Source organism: Heterodontus francisci, chromosome 30, assembly GCF_036365525.1.
Source record: "Heterodontus francisci isolate sHetFra1 chromosome 30, sHetFra1.hap1, whole genome shotgun sequence".
Classification (NCBI taxonomy): domain Eukaryota; kingdom Metazoa; phylum Chordata; class Chondrichthyes; order Heterodontiformes; family Heterodontidae; genus Heterodontus; species Heterodontus francisci.
The window spans coordinates 7,864,714-7,876,602 of NC_090400.1; positions in this window are offsets into that span (position 1 = coordinate 7,864,714).

An 11,889-nucleotide genomic window follows, 5' to 3' on the forward strand; every position below is an offset into this window, starting at 1 on the left:
TGGGAGAGTGGTAGAGAGGGTGGTGTGTGGTATTGTCACTGAACTGGTAACCCAGTAGCCCAGGCTAATGCCCTGGGGGCACAGGTTCAAATCCCACCATAACTGAAAGCTAGTCTTCGTAATGGTGCCATGAAACTATAATCAATTGTCATAAAAACCTATTTGGTTCACTAATGCCCTTTAGGGAAGGAAGTCTGCCATCCTTTCCTGGTCTGGCCTACATATGACTCCAGACCCACAGCAATGTGGTTGATTCTGAAGTGACCTAGCAAGCCAAGTTGTCAAGGACAATTAGGGATGGGCAACAAATGTTGCCCTTCCATGATGCCCACATACCATGAAAGAACTAAAAAAAACCTGATCAACCTGCAGGCCACCATGAAGAACATGGCCATTCTGCAGCAGTACACTCCCCAAGCCAAAGCTCAGGTATGGTTTCCATCTGACATGGACTCTGGAGACCTAGTGCTGCAGGTTGGAGCAGGCCATCCTGTCTATCCTCATCCTCGTAGGGAATCAAATTAAAACAGCCTAATGTGTACCTTCAACAACCTCACAGCTGCTCAGGAACTCCACCTCTACCAATCTTTGGCCTGGCTGAGGTAATGTCAAACAGCATGGGAATGGTGGGAATCAGAGCTGCGTATGGATAATAAAAACAAGAAATGCTGGAACCACTCAGCAGGTCTGGCAGCATCTGTGGAAAGAGAAGCAGAGTTAACGTTTCGGGTCAGTGACCCTTCTTCGGAACTGACAAATATTAAAAATGTCACAGGTTATAAGCAAGTGAGGTGGGGGTGGGGCAAGAGACCGTGTCCGGCCCATTTCCCGTACCTCTGCCCTCAACCCTTCCTCTCCCTCCCAGAACCGTGACAGGGTTCCCCTTGTCTAATTCATTATAATTGACTGCGTATGGATATGTCTCTTCAGATTATACCAAGTCCAAATACAACTACTCAAGTGACAACAGATATGACAGATAATATAGAGCCCACTGAATGAACACCCATGATGTCTGTACTTGTAGGACCATCTACTGACCCCACACAAGGAAGTACTCACTACCTCCATCCTTCAAGGCAGCTTCATATCATCCAGCAGCTATTCTCCTCACTTCCTCCTCGCATCGAGCAATGAAGGTGATGAGAGATGCAGTACATTGTAACTATAACTAAAAGGAAAAAATGGCAAAAGCACGTAGATACCTGCACCAGATGCAGTCTGAGCATTTGCCTCAACTTTTACTGTGAGACTTCATTTGGGACAGAGTAGAAAAAGATAATCCAGGAGAAATGCAGTAAAATTGATGGCTGCTGATATAAAGTTGCAGCTACTTTGGCAGTGGTCTATTTAGTGAGATTATAGGGAACCTGTAAGGTTGCATGGAGATAGGGCTGCACAAAAACAGTGAACACCCAGAGTAAATCCACACTGGAACATTGAACATTGCCTGTGTAATCCACACTGGGGCACGGAATACTGTATCAATACCCAGAGCATAGTAGAGTGTTCAACTACCCAGAGTGGAGATGTTTTATGTGTTGATACAGTTCAATTTCTCAATGTTCATACAGACTGCACCAATGCAGACAGACAGACTGCACCAATACAGACAGACTGCACCAATACAGAGAGATAGACTGCACCAATGCAGACGGACAGACTGCGCCAATACAGACAGATTGCACCAATACAGACAGACTGCACCAATACAGAGAGATAGACTGCACCAATGCAGACGGACAGACTGCGCCAATACAGATAGACTGTACCAATATAGACAGACTGCACCAAGACAGACAGACTGCACCAATACAGAGAGACAGACTGCACCAATACAGCGAGAGTGCACCAATATTGACAGACTGCACCAATAAAGACAGACTGCACCAAGACAGATTGCAGCAATACAGACAGATAGACTGCACCAAGACAGACAGACTGCACCAATATAGACAGATTGCACCAAGACAGACAGACTGTACCAATATAGACAGACTGCACCAAGACAGACAGACTGCACCAAGACAGACAGACTGCACCAATATAGACAGACTGCACCAAGACAGACAGACTGCACCAATACAGACAGACTGCACCAAGACAGACAGACTGCACCAAGACAGACAGACTGCACCAATATAGACAGGCAGACTGCACCAATACAGAAATTGTTAGAATCCATTATTAAGGAAGTAATAACAGACGTTTAGAAAGTCAAAACGCAATCCATCAGAGTCAGCATGGTTCTATGAAGAGTAAATTGTGTTTAACTAATTTGCGAGAGTTCTTCGAAGCTGTGACAAGCAAAGTGGATAATGGGGATCCTGTAGATGTAGTATATCTGGACTTCCAGAAGGCATTTGATAATGTGCCACACAAAGGGTTAATACACAAGGTATGATCACATGGGATTGGGGCAATTTATTAGCTTGGATAGAGGATTGGCTAACCAACAGAAAACAGAGAGTCAGGATAAATGGGTCTTTTTCTGGTTGGCAAGATGTAACTAGTGGGGGGCCACAGGGTTCGGTCCTTGGGCCCCAACTATTTACAATATATATTTATGACTTGGATGCAGGGATAGTATATTGCAATAAAGAAATAAGCAATTTACAAATGGATATGGTAAGGTGAATGGGCCAAAATTTGGCAGATGGAGTTTAACGTGGATAAGTGTGAGGTTATTCATTTTGGTCAGAAGAATAGAAAGGCAAATTATTATCTAAATGGAGAGAAACTTCAGAGTGCTTCAGTGCAGAGGGATCTGGGTGTCCTCATGCATGAATCGCAGAAAGCTAGTATGCAGGTACAGCAGGTGATAGAACATAGAACATAGAACATTACAGCGCAGTACAGGCCCTTCGGCCCTCGATGTTGCGCCGACCTAATGATAAGGAAGGCAAATGGAATTTTGGCATTTATTGCTAAAGGAATAGAGTATAAAAGTAGGGAAGTGTTGCTGCAACTGTACAAGGCATTAGTGAAACCGCACCTGGAGTATTGCTTACAGTTTTGGTCCCCTTACTTGAGGAGGGATGTAGTTACATTGGAGACAGTTCAGAGAAGGTTCTCAATAGATTGATTCTAGGGATGAGGGATTTGTCTTATGAAGTGAGATTGAGCAGTTTAGGCCTTTACTCTCTAGAGTTCAGAAGAATGAGAGGAGATCTAATTGAGGTATAAAAGATGATTAAGGAGATTGACAAAGTAGAAGTAGAGAGGATGTTTCCTGTGGGGCAATCTAGAACGAGAGGTCATATTTTTAGGATAAGGGGTAGCAGATTTAAAACAGAGATGAGGAGAAATTACTTCTTTCAAAGGGTCGTGAGTCTGTGGAATTCACTACCCCAGAGTGCGGTGGATGCCGGGACATTGAGTAAATTTAAGGAGGAGATAGACAGATTTTTAATTAGTAATGGGTTGAAGGGTTATGGAGAACGGGCAGGAAAGTGGAGCTGAGGCCAAGATGAGATCAGCCATGATTGTATTGAATGGCGGAGCAGGCTCGAGGGGCTGAATTGCCTACTCCTGCTCCTAGTTCTTATGACCTTATGGCCTTATGAGACAGACTGCACCAATACAGACAGACAGACTGCACCAATACAGACAGACAGACTGCACCAATACAGACAGACTACACCAATACAGACAGACAGACTGCACCAATACAGACAGACAGACTGCACCGATACAGACAGACTGCACCAATACGGACAGGGACAGACTGCACCAATACAGGCAGACTGCACCGATACAGACAGAGTGCACCGATACAGACAGAGTACACTGATACAGACAGAGTGCACTGATACAGACAGAGTGCACCAATACAGACAGAGTGCACCAATACAGACAGACTGCAGTAATATAGACAGACTATGTAAGTTTCAAGGGAGTACGACCAGGATGGATGACCTCTACTTTAATGCCAGGAGTATTACAGGTAAAACGGATGAGTTAAGGGCAATGATTGACACGTGGAATTGTGATATAGTAGCCATGACGGAGACATGGTTGAGGGAGGGGCAGGATTGGCAGCTCAATATCCCGGGATATAGAATCTTCAGGCGAGACAGAGGAGGGGGTAAAAGAGGAGGGGGCATTGCAATATTAGTTAAGGAGTCAGTTACTGCAGTAAGGAGAGATGATATCTTGGAGGGGGCATCAAATGAAGCTTTATGGGTAGAGTTTAGGAATAAAAAAGGGACAGCCACATTGCTAGGTGTTTATTATAGACCCCCAGATAGTCAGCGGGAAATTGAGGAGCAAATATGTGCGCAATTTGCAGAGGTGTGTAAAAATAATAGGGTAATTATATTAGGTGATTTCAACTTTCCCAACAGTAATTGGGATAGTCATCGTGTTAAGGGCTTAGATGGAGCAGAGTTCTTAAAATGTATACAGGAGAACTTTTTAGCTCAATATGTAGAGGATCCAACAAGGGAGGGTGCAGTGCTGGACCTAATTCTGGGGAACGAAGCTGGACAGGTGGTTGATGTGTTGGTGGGGGAGCATTTTGGTGATAGCGACCACAACATGGTACAATTTAAGCTTGTTATGGAGAAAGAAATAGACAAGTTGCAAAAAAAGGTTTTGGATTGGAGGAGAGCGAATTTTAGTAAAATAAGGCAGGATCTGGCCAAGGTAGACTGGAAAGAGTTACTTGTTGGGAAATCGACAGAAGAGCAGTGGGGGGCATTCAAAAAGGAAGTGGGGAGGATACAGGCCCAACATGTTCCCTCTAGGGTAATAGGTAGGAGCAACAAGCCCAGAGAACCATGGATGACCAGAAACATTCAGGGTACGATGAGAAAGAAAAGAGAGGCTTTTAGCAAATACAAGGAGAGCAAATCAACGGAAGCATTAGTGGAGTACAGAAAGTGTAGGATGGAGCTTAAGAAAGCAATTAGGAGAGCAAAGAGGGGATATGAGAAAGCTCTGGCTGGTAAAAGTAGGGAAAATCCCAAGATATTCTATAAGTATATCAATGGGAAGAGGATAACCAGGGAAAGAGTAGGACTCTTTAGGGACCAAGGGGGAAATTTGTGGGTGGAGCCAGAGGACATTGGTAGGGTGTTGAACGAATATTTCACATCTGTCTTCACCCAAGAGAAAGAGGATGTAGATATGGAACTCAGAGAGAGAGACTGTGAGGTTCTTGAGAAAATTGTCAAAGGGAGTGACAGGGTATTGGAGGTTTTGGAAGGCTTAAAAGTGGACAAATCTCCAGGTCTGGACGATTTGTGTCCCAGGATGCTGTGGGAGGTGAGGGTGGAGATTGCAGGGGCACTGACCCAAATTTTTAATTCCTCTCTGGCCACGGGGGAGATGCCAGAGGCCGGAGAACAGCTAATGTGGTCCCACTATTTAAGAAAAGTTGCGGAGATAAGCCAGGGAACTACAGACCAGTGAGTCTCACGTCAGTGGGAGGGAAACTATTGGAGAAAATTCTGAAGGAGAGAATCTATCACCACTTGGAGAGGCAAAATTTGATTCGGAATAGTCAGCATGGCTTTGTCAGACGGAGGTCATGCCTAACAAATGTGATTGAATTTTTTGAGTATGTGACCAGGTGTGTAGATGAGGGTAGTGCAGTTGATGTAGTTTACATGGATTTCAAGCAAATGCACATGGGATACAGGGTAACTTGATAAGGTGGATTCAAAATTGGCTTAGCTGTAGGAGACAGAGAGTGATGACAGACGGCTGTTTTAGTGACTGGAAGCCAGTGTCCAGTGGTGTACCACAGGGATCTGTGCTGGATCCCCTATTGTTTGTCACTTATATAAACGACATTGATGACGATGTGGGGGGTAGGATCAGTAAGTTCGCGGATGACACAAAGATTGGCCGAGTGGTTATCAGTGAGGTGGAGTGTCTTAGGTTACAGGAAGATATAGATGGGATGGTCAAATGGGCAGAAAAGTGGCAGATGGAATTTAACCCTGAAAAGTGTGAGGTGATACACTTTGGAAGGAATAATGTGACAGGGAAGTATTCAATGAATGGCCTGAAATTGGGAAGTTCCGAGGAACAAAGGGACCTTGGTGTGTTTGTCCATAGATCTCTGAAGGCAGAAGGGCAGGGTGGTGAAAAAGGCATATGGGACACTTGCCTTTGTCAATCGAGGCATAGATTACAAAAGCAGGGAGGTCATGTTGGAGTTGTACTGAATTTTGGTTAGGCCACTTCTGAAGTACTGTGTGCAACTCAGGTCGCCACATTATAGGAAGGATGTGATTGCACTGGAGGGGGTGCAGAGGAGATTCACCAGGATGTTGCCTGGGATGGAACATTTAAGCTATGAAGAGAGGTTCGATAGGCTTGGGTTGTTTTCGCTGGAGCAGGGAAGACTGAGGGGTGACCTGATCGAAGTGTACAAGATTATGAGGGGCATGGACAGGGTGGATAGGAAGCAGCTATTCCCCTTAGTTGAAGGAACAGTTACAAGGGGTCACAAGTTTAAGGTGAGTGGCGGGAGGTTTAAGGGGGATTTGAGGAAGAACTTTTTTACCCAGAGGTTGGTGACGGTCTGGAATGCCCTGCCTGGGAGGGTGGTAGAGGCGGGTTGCCTCACATCCTTTAAAAAGTACCTGGATGAGCACTTGGCACATCATAACATTCAAGGCTATGGACCAAGTGCTGGCAAATGGGATTAGGTAGACAGGTCAGGTGTTTTAATACATCGGTGCAGACTCGATGGTCCGAAGGGCCTCTTCTGCACTGTATTGTTCTGTGATTCTGTGACTGCACCAAAACGGACATACAGACTGTACCAATATAGACAGACTGCACCAAACAGACAGACAGACTGCACCAATACAGACAGACGGCACCGATATGGACAGACTGCACCGATACACAGACAGACTGCACCAATACAGACAGACTGCTGCACCAATATAGACAGACTGCACCAATACAGACAGACTGCACCAATACAGAGAGACTGCACCAATACAGAGAGACTGCACCAATATAGACAGACAGACTGTACCAATACAGACAGACTACACCAGTACAGACAGGCAGACTGCACCGATACAGACAGACTGCACCAATACAGACAGATGGACTGCACTGATACAGACAGACTGTATCAATACAGACAGACAGACTGCACCAATACAGTCAGACAGACTGCACCAATACAGTCAGACAGACTGCACCAATACAGACAGATAGACTGCACCAATACAGACAGACAGACTGCACCAATACAGTCAGACAAACTGCACCAATACAGACAGACTGCACCAATTCAGACAGACAGTCTGAACCAATATAGACAGACTGCACCAATACAGTCAGACAGACTGCACCAATACAGACAGACTGCACCGATATAGACAGACAGCACCAATTCAGACAGACAGACTGTACCAATATAGACAGACTGCACCAATACAGTCAGACAGACTGCACCAATACAGTCAGACAGACTGCACCAATACAGACAGACAGACTGCACCAATACAGTCAGACAGACCGTACTAATATAGACAGACTGCACCAATACAGACAGACTGTCCCAATATAGACAAACTGCCCCAATACAGACAGATAGACTGCACCAAACAGACAGACTGCAGCAATATAGACAGACTGCACCAATACAGACAGATAGACTGCACCAAACAGACAGACTGTACCAATATAAACACACTGCACCTATACAGACAGACAGACAGTACCAATATAGACAAACTGCACCAATACAGACAGACTGCACAAATACAGACAGACAGACTGCACCAATACAGACAGACTGCACCAATACAGACAGACTACACCAATACAGACAGACAGACTGCACCAATACAGACAGACAGACTGCACCGATATAGACAGACTGCACCAATACAGACAGACAGACTGCACCAATACAGTCAGACAGACTTCACCAATACAGACAGACAGACTGCACCAATACAGTCAGACAGACCGTACTAATATAGACAGACTGCACCAATACAGACAGACTGTCCCAATATAGACAAACTGCACCAATACAGACAGACTGCACCAATACAGACAGATAGACTGCACCAAACAGACAGACTGCAGCAATATCGACAGACTGCACCAATACAGACAGACAGACTGTACCAATATAAACACACTGCACCTATACAGACAGACAGTACCAATATAGACAAACTGCACCAGACAGACACATAGACTGCACTAATACAGACAGACAGACTGCACCAATACAGACAGACTGCACCAATACAGAGAGACTGCACCAATATAGACAGACTGCACCAATACAGATAGATAGACTGCACCAATACAGACAGACTGTACCAATACAGAAAGACTGTACCAATGCTGATGGACTGTACCAATATAGAGATGCTGCACCTTACAGACAGACTGCAACCAATACAGACAGACAGACTGCATCAATACAGACAGACACACTGCACCAATACAGACAGACAGCTGTACCAATACAGACTGCACCAATACAGACAGACTATACCAATATAGACAGACTGCACCAATACAGACAGACTGCACCAATATAGAGAGACTGTACCAATATAGACAAACTGCACCAATGCTGACGGGCTGTACCAATACAGACAGACTGCATCAGACAAACACATAGACTGCACTAATACAGACAGACAGACTGCACCAATACAGACAGACACACTGCACCAATACAGACAGACAGCTGTATCAATACAGACTGCACCAATATAGACAGACAATACGAATATAGACAGACTGCACCAATACAGACAGACAGACTGCACCAATACAGACAGACACACTGCACCAATACAGACAGACAGCTGTATCAATACAGACTGCACCAATACAGACAGACAATACGAATATAGACAGACTGCACCAATACAGACAGACTGCACCAATACAGAGAGACTGTACCAATATAGACAGACTGCACCAATGCTGACGGGCTGTACCAATACAGACAGACTGCACCATACAGACACATAGACTGCACTAATACAGACAGACAGACTGCACCAATACAGACAGACTGCACCAGACAGACACATAGACTGCACTAATACAGACAGACAGACTGCACCAGACAGACACATAGACTGCACTAATACAGACAGACAGAACCAATACAGACAGACAGACTGCACCAATACAGACAGACAGACTGCACCAGACAGACACATAGACTGCACTAATACAGACAGACAGAACCAATACAGACAGACAGACTGCACCAATACAGACAGACAGACTGCACCAATACAGACAGACTAAACTGTTGGATTTGAAAATTCAACAGGAATTGTTTTGCGTCAGGTCCAGCAGCACGGCCAGACAGGGAACTAGCATCAGGTCTTGTCTGACAGCACAACCAGTTTAATTGACCAATCAAGCTTTGCTATTGCTCAATCTCTGTTTTAGATATATCATCATCTTGGATATATCTTTAGATATATCATCAGCATGGATTGAGGTTTGGTTAACTCACAGAAGACAGAGAGGCATTATTAATGAGTCATTTTCAGGTTGGAAAGATGTAACTAGTGGAGTGCCACAAGGATCAGTCCTAGGGCCTCAATTATTTACTATCTATATTAATGACTTGGAGGAGGGGGCAGAGTGTAATATATCCAAATTTGCTGATGATACAAAAATAGGTGGGAGGGCATATTGTGATGAGGACATAATGAATCTGCAAGGAGGTATAGATAGATTGAGCGAGTGGGCAAAAACATGGAAGATGGAGTTTAATGTAGGAAAGTGTGAGGTCATGCACTTTGGTAGGAAGTATCAAAAGGCAGACTATTACTTAAATGGAGAGAGACTCCAAAAAAGTGCAGCACAGAGGGATCTGGGTGTTCTTGTGCATGAAACACAAAAGGTTAGCATGCAGGTGCAGCAAGTAATTAAGAAGGCAAATGGAATTTTGGCCTTTATTGCTGGGGGTTGGATTTTAAAATAGGGAAGTCTTATTACAACTGCACAGAGTGTTGGTAAGGCCGCACCTGGAGTACGGCGTACAAAGAACAAAGAACAGTACAGCACAGGAACAGGCCATTCGACCCTCCAAACCTGCGCCGATCTTGATGCCTGCCTAAACTAAAACCTTCTGCACTTCCGGGGTCCGTATCCCTCTATTCCCATCCTATTCATGTATTTGTCAAGATGCCTCTTAAACGTCTCTATGGTACCTGCTTCCACCACCTCCCCCAGCAACAAGTTCCAGGCACTCACCACCCTCTGTGTAAAGAATTTGCCTCGCACATCCCCTCTAAACTTTGCCCCTCACACCTTAAACCTATGTCCCCTAGTAACTGACTCTTCTACCCTGGGAAAAAGCTTCTGACTATCCACTCTGTCCATGCCACTTACAACTTTATAAACCTCTATCATGTCGCCCCTCCACCTCCGTCGTTCCAGTGAAAACAATCCGAGTTTATCCAACCTCTCCTCATAGCTAATGCCCTCCAGACCAGGCAACATCCTGGTAAACCTGTACCCTCTCCAAAGCCTCCACGTCCTTCTGGTAGTGTGGCGACCAGAATTGCACGCAATATTCTAAGTGTGGCCTAACTAAAGTTCTGTACAGCTGCAGCATGACTTGTCTATTTTTATACTCTATGCCCCGACCGATGAAGGCAAGCATGCCGTATACCTTCTTGACTACCTTATCCACCTGCGTTGCCACTTTCAGTGACCTGTACGCCCAGATCTTTCTGCCTGTCAATACTCCTAAGGGTTCTGCCATTTACTGTATACTTCCCACCTGTATTAGACCTTCCAAAATGCATTACCTCACATTTGTCCGAATTAAACTCCATCTGCCATTTCTCCGCCCAAGTCTCCAACCGATCTATATCCTGCTGTATCCTCTGACAATCCTCATCACTGTCCGCAACTCCACCAACCTTTGTGTCGTCCGCAAACTTACTAATGAGATCAGCTACATTTTCCTCCAAATCATTTATATATACTACAAACAGCAAAGTTCCCAGCTCTGATCCCTGCGGAACACCACTAGTCACATCCCTCCATTCAGAAAAGCACCCATCCACTACTACCTTCTGTCTTCTATGACCGAGCCAGTTCTGTATCCATCTTGCCAGTTTTGGTCCTCATATTTAAGAAAGGATATACTGGCATTGGAGGCAGTTCAAAAGACATTCACAAGGCTGATTCCTGGGATGAAGGGATTGACTTATCAAGAATGGCTAAACAGGTTAGGCCTTTATTCATTTGAGTTTAGAAGAATGAGAGGTGATCTTATTGAAACGTACAAGATTCTGAGGGGGCTTGACAGGATAGATGTTGAGAAGATGTCCCCACTAGTGGGGGAATCTCGAACTTGGGGACTTAGTTACAGAATAAGAGGACACTCATTTAAAACTGACTTGCAAAGGAATTTCTTCTCTCAGAGGGTAGTGAATGTCTGGAATTCTCTACCCCAGAGATTTGTGGAGGCTAGATCACTGAAAGTATTTAAAGAGGAGGTAGACAGATCTTTGAAATATTGGGGAGTTGAGGGCTATGAGGAGTTGGCATGAAAGAGGAGTTGAGGTCTGGGGCAGATCAGCCGTGATCTTATTGAATGACGGGGCAAGCTTGAGGGGCCGAATGGCCGCCTCCTGCTTCTATTTCTTATGTTCTTATGATCTAACACGATTAACCGAGATGGAAGTAACATTCTCTAAATAGAATTGTCGATTTAAAGTTATTCCAGACTTAATCTGTTTACTAACTAAAACAATACGTTTAAAGGCCCCACAAGCTTTCTTGTAAATTTCATCCAACAATTCTAACAGAAGATCCAATTGTATCCGACTGATAAGCATCCAGTTCACAAAACACTTTCCATCTGATTTTACTTTTGGTAGGAAGTGACAATGTCAAGGCCATTCC